Below are 6,865 nucleotides of genomic sequence, written 5' to 3'. Positions count from 1 at the left end.
AAAATAAGGAGATTAAGTTGGTTGGTTCTATACGTCCTATTCTGGGGAAAGAGGTGCACGACATTTTTAAATCTAGAGTGTCCTCATGTCCTTACTTATAATTTAGTTTATTATTCATAAGCTTCATTAGCTGGCGAATAGAATTTGCATTGCAGTCAACAGACTTCTGATTTGATTTGTATCTCCCTCAGTACATGGATGTTTGTAATTCCTCCTCCACCCCCCATTTATTAAGCATAATTTTGGTTGTACTCGAGAGGAAAAAGACAACCTACTAGATAATAAGAACTCGTTATTTCAGGTATTCCACCTCTGTCTGAAGGAATAAGAATGCATATATCACACACAGGGTTCCTGATATGTCGAACCAATATTGTACTCTACTTTATATATTTAAAAATTATATGAGAACATTAACATTTTTCCTCGATTACATACCAGTTACAAACTACGTGACCTATAAAGTTTAAAGATAAGATATTTGCACCCATTGGCTCTCTACAATTCTTTAGTTTGTTATGAATTAGTTGGAGAACAGGATATTTCATATTATCTAGGTAATTCAGAACTGCATATGTACTTCAATTCCCCATCTCTGGCTATGCATTGTGCATCATAAAATGCAAGTAATTACTAAAAGAAATTTGCGAATAAACTTGCTCCAGCATTTACAATTTTTGCAGTAATGTAAAGACTTTTGTACTCCAGACAGCAGAAAAGTGCACATGGCATATTTCTAAAATTAAAAATAAACATACGAGTATTAAAAATTTTCTCTTGCATAGATGTAACCAGAGCCGTAAAATTCAAAATTCACGGTCAAACTCTGATCATCACGAGGTGGGAGTGTTTATGCTCTAACGTTTAGATAAATTAAGCCACACTGTAAAATTATTATTATTATTATTATTATTATTATTATTATTATTATTATTATTATTATTATTATTATTATTGCGTGATACCGCCAAAAAGTAAAAGGATTCATCACGGAAAGGCGCTTTAACCTACTAAGATCCATCAACCATCGCAAAACGATTAGTCAATTATTCCATAATTTCAGTGGAACATGAAATTGCATAATAAAATATAAATCAGCTAACGCCTTTTATTCCCTTTTAGGGAGTAGGCGAGGCTTTTATACCTTATCTAGCTTTTGGAGACTGAGTGGACAGTTCAATCTCCAAAGGTAGCCAATCAGAGATAACAGGCCCATGTCTATCACTAATTATAGCAGCCACAGATGAAAAGACTGGCAAACAAGTGCTGCCATCTCTTGGTACCTAACCCTAACAAGATATGTTACTGTCTGAAACAATGCGGGTACTACGGTCAATTTTCTTGAGTTTACGAGAGAAAAAAACCTGAGTTTCCAGGAGGAAAACCAGCTTGCCCATGCCAGAGATCGATTAATTTGGGAATCGGCTGAAGAAAGGCTTAGAAAAAGGTCCTCCAGTCGGTGACTAGACTTGAACTAGGGCTTCTGACCTAATGTCCAATCCTCACCTTCTCATGGTGCACCCTGTTGGGTATCTACTTGGATACTGAACGGACGAGGATGGGCTGGCAATTTGGGATTTAGCCGACCAAATTGTATTCTTATTGGTTAAACCAAAATATAGAATGATGGTACAACATGACAAAATTTCATGCCGGCTGGGGCGTCGCCCGGTTAAACAAGGCCCCCGTTGTTTTCGCCAGGGAACCAGGGCGAACAGCGAAAAGTCAGCTACTGGAACAAATCTGAAAATAAACCCCAACTCAACATCACCAGAGTTAAAGATCGGTACTATCAACGTAAGAAGCCTGAATGGCAAAGAAATGGAGCTAGCTGAGGAATTAGATAAGTACCAGATCGACATAATAGGGGTGACTGAAACAAAAAAGACCAAAACTGGGGAGCTCTTTCTGAGCAATAAATACAAAATGTTATATTCAGGCAATGACAATGAAGGAAAAGAAGGAGTAGCCATAGTATTCAACACAAAATACGAGGCTAATCTTCTTGAATGGCAGGCAGTCTCAAGTAGAGTAATGTGGGCAAATATGAGAATGGGGAACTGGACAATGAGACTTATTTGTGCCTATGGTCCCACAGAAGGTTCTACTAAGGTAGAAGTGGAGGAATTTTTTGAGGCTTTAGAAAAAGCAACTGACACAATGAAAAATGAAAAGTTGGTCCTTGTTGGGGATCTAAATAGCAGAGTAGGAAATGATTGTCAGACATACAAAAATATTTTGGGAAAATTTGGAGAAAAGAGCAAAGCTAATAATAATGGCAAATATCTGTTGAATTTCTGCTCAGGACATGGACTGGTCATTACTAACACCATGTTCCAACATAAAAATGTGCACAAATTCACATGGAGAGAAGAGGCTAGGAATAAGAAAAGTCTCATTGACTATGTTATTGTTGATAGTGATGTTTTCTCCCTGGTGCAGGACACCAGAGTGTACAGAGGATTTGAAATTGGAAGTGATCACTATTTAGTCTTGAGCAGGATAAAATTGAATTTCATATTGAAAAGAATAACATGTAAGAAAGTTTTAAAGCGAATAAAAGTTGAGCAGCTCTCAGATGTGAACTGTAGACTAAAATACACAAAGATTATTGAAGAAAAAATGAAAGAGTTTGAGAACAGCAACCAAACCTTGGAGATTCAGTGGCAAACTCTGAAGAAAACATTGATTGATTCTGCCAGAGAGGCCTGTGGTGAGGTTGTTTGTAAGGATAAAAAAATCAGAACTCCCTGGTGGACACAGGAAGTTAAAGAGGCAGTGAAGGAAAAGAAGAAAGCATACCAAAAGTTCCTGGCAAATAAGTCAGCTTTTGTTGTTAGAGAATATAGAGAAAAATGCAAGAATGCTAAACACTGTGTAAAACTAGCTAAACAAAAGTCATGGGAGGACTTTGGCAAGAATATAGAAAATAAATATCAAGAAGGTGGCAAAATATTCTGGAGGTTGTTGAAGAAACTTAAGAATGGAGGAAAGAGTGCTGTAAAAGGAATTAGAGATGATAAAGGTGACATGAAAACGGGAGAAAAAGATATCCTTGAAGTATGGAGTAATTACTTTGAAAAACTGCTAAATGAAACAAGCAGTGATGACAGCACAGTGGTAAAAAACACTGACCAGGCATGCAGTCAGGAATACATATCCATACTTGAAGTAGAAAAAGCCATCAAAGGCTTGAAATGTGGAAAGGCAGAAGGAGTAGATGATATTCGACCTGAAATGCTGAAGTATGGTGGTATAAGAGTCTTACAGTGGCTGCACTGCATAGTTCAGAAAGCCTGGACAGAGGGACGAATTCCCGATGATTGGAGTAGAGCTCTCATAGTACCCATATATAAAAAGGGAAATAAAACTGAATGTGAGAATTACAGAGATATTTCTCTACTGAGTGTTCCTGGCAAGATCTATGCAAGTATACTTGAGAAACGGTTGAGAAGAATTGTGGAAGAAAAGCTTGGTGAAGAACAAGCTGGATTCAGGCCAAATAGAGGCTGTCAGGATCAGATCTTCACTTTACGACAAATAGTCGAGAAAGCATGGGAATATAACAAAGATCCGTATTTAAGTTTTGTCGATCTGGAAAAGGCATATGACAAGGTGCCAAGAGAGAAGCTATTCAATATGCTGCAGTTATATGGTGTGAATGGGGCATTATACCAAGCAATACTTAGTCTTTATTTGAGTTGTAAGTCAGCAGTCAGAATTGAAGGAAGTACAGGAAGATGGTTTAATGTTAAATCTGGTGTGAGACAAGGATGTACATTATCCCCTCTGTTATTCATTATCTATATCGATCACATTATGAAGGAAAGTGGTATTAAACATGATATCAAAATTGGAGATGTTAATGTCAGCTCTTTGCTTTATGCAGATGATGTTATACTTCTAAATAAATCTGCTACAAGTCTGCAAGATTCTCTGACTAAATTGAATAGCTGTTGTAATAGATATGGTATGAAGGTCAGCAATAAAAAGACAAAGACAATGAAAATAGGCAGAATCATTGAAAATGTCAACTGTGTTGTGAATGGAGAACCTGTGGAACAAGTAAAACATTTCAGCTATTTAGGCACGATTTTTACTGAAGATGGTAAATTAAATATAGAAATAGACAACAGAATCAGCAAAGCTGGTATGGTGGGAAGTCAATTGAATAAATTCATATGGAATAAGAGCGAAATTAGTCGGAACACTAAATTAGCTGTATACAAGACAGTGTTCAAACCAGTTTTAACTTATGGATCTGAGAGCTGGGTCAGAAGTAAAACACTTGACCAAAGACTAGAGACCACAGATATGAGAGTCCTGAGAAAGATTATAGGCGTGAACAGATGACAACAATGGCAATATCATATTAAAAACGAGGATATTAGGAAAGAACTTGACATTGTCAGCATCCAGGAATGCGTTAGCAGAGCTAATCTCAGGTGGTATGGTCACTTAAATAGAATGGGCGAGGAAAGATTAGCAAAACAAGTGTTCTCTGCCAGGGTGGCAGCAAAACGACCCAGAGGAAGGCCAAGATATAGGTGGATTGATACGATACAAAGTGCTTTAGACGATAGAAATATAAGATCTGATAATTTTGGAGTCTTGACAAGTAACAGACTGATTTGGAGGAAAATTTTAGATAGGAAATTAATAATGATGTAATTTTTTTCATGTAGTACTATCATATCCTGTACACCCGTTGAGGGTACATGGCAGGAATTTGATGATGATGATGATGATGATATCATGATATCATCAATGAATTTGCTGAAATGAAAAAAAAAAAAACTGAAATAAAAATTTGCTCCTACTTCTGCAATCCACACACATATTGTATGTATGCAATATCAATAAATATATCATCATATTAAAATATATAAAATACAATTAAAATATGTAAAATTCTATATATAATTGAGCACCTTCTTTCCGTGGTAAACTATGTAAGATGCTCATATATTAAGGAGCAATGATACCCATTAAATAACTATGTAAAATACTGAAAATGAAGAATTAACCGATTTCTGTTGAGAAGTTAATATAGGCTTCTGTTATTACTCAACAATTTATTCTGGTATTAAGGAGCAATTATGGCTTTCAAGATCAAATATTTAATGAAATCCAATTAAGTAAGTAAGCATCCCATATAAAGTATAGACAATTGATGAAAACAGACTGTGCATTTCTCCTACTCTTCAACAGGAATTAAGGCAATTAGTTTAGTTTGGTACATATTGATCTAGCAACACTTTCACAGCCATGGATATCTGAAACTCTTGATTTAGATTGTAGATACTACCCATAAGCAAAAATATTATTGCAAATGCTTAGGCCTTGGTACAGCTCTCTCACATGATTAGCCTGTAATATGAAATAGCATATCATAATACACACACTCTTTGTATCAGATGATGTTTGCGAATAGTAGCAGCAATTTAAAAACATTATTTATTGAAGATAATCATTAACATTTGTGAAGTGTATTGGGGATGTTATGTTATAGAATGACCTTTTGGATTAGACTAAAAGTTGTTATCAAAAAAAAATGAACACTGGGCATAATTTTCACATTCTGGACAACTCTGATATGCTTATGTAATGGCATTTATTTTAAACAACTACTTCAGTATCAGCGTGATCAGCTAAAGTAAACAATCAGCAAACGACTTTTTGTTCCAATATAGGAAGTAGGCGAGGCCGTAACTTTTGGAGACTCAGTGGGCAGTTCAACCTCCACTGGTAGCCAATCAGAGATAGCTGGCTCAAGGCTATCACTAATTAATCGGTACGCAGTGAAGACGGCTAACGAGTGCCGCCATCTCGTGGTCCCTAACCCTAACATAATATTTTAATGTCTGAAAATAGTGTGGGTTCGACGGCCGATTTTCTTGAGTTTATGGAAGAAAAAATCAAGCCAGAGATCGACAAATCGGGAACGTCGAGAAAAGGCTTAGGAAATGACTACATTTGAATCCAAGTCTTTTTTTGCAGTCAAGCTGCATAGAGCGCAAACACCACTTCTGCCTACATGGGCTCTTGAATGTCATTATAAATTCTATTCTAATCACTAACTAAAGGAACTTTTATAAGCCTTTCACTCTATTCCCAAGTTAATCGATATATGATACAGTCAAGTATGGTTTTTCTCAAGACCTTGGGATTTTATCTGCACATCACAAAAAATCCACCATAGAAATCATGCTCTCATAGACAATAATACGAGTGTTGGAGTTTAGAGCCACGAGATGGCACTATCTCATGATAGCCTGGGCTCCGAAAAGAATGACTGACTCACTCTCTATTTCCAAAAGTTTGCTGATGTAAAGAGTTCCACCTACTTCTTTTGGGGAACAAAGGCGTTTCATTTAGGATGTTTATGAAAATTCTACACAGGCAGTGGTATTTATAATCATGGCATATACAGTATATGTATTCAACGATATTCACCTATACGATGATATATACTGGCAAATCAGTAATTTAACCACTTCGTATGATGCTTAATATCCACAAAAGATATGAAGCGACTAAATTATGAACTGATTATATCTGAATACTTCATATTTTATACTCAATGCAGGGAAAGGAGATTGACGAAATCTAAGTTTCCGCTCACTTTCAAAGATGCCACACTAACAATGTATGCTTTTGTTATCGTAATATGGACGTAACAGTAGATCAGTAGTGTAGAGTTTTTAAAAGTTTTAGGTTAGATCACGCAGAGATGTGAAAACATACAGTATAAAGACCGATGCATGAAAATCACAATGATATTCAGAAACTTAAAGCAGCAGAAACATTTTTAAGTTATTGTGGTTAACTGAAGTTGAATTTTTATTTATTTGAATAAAAATGT

The sequence above is a fragment of the Typopeltis vanoorti genome, chromosome 22, assembly GCF_054136105.1.
Source record: "Typopeltis vanoorti isolate ZY-2024b chromosome 22, IOZ_Tvanoo_1.0, whole genome shotgun sequence".
NCBI classification, from domain to species: domain Eukaryota; kingdom Metazoa; phylum Arthropoda; class Arachnida; order Uropygi; family Thelyphonidae; genus Typopeltis; species Typopeltis vanoorti.
Note: the sequence above shows the minus strand (reverse complement) of the source record.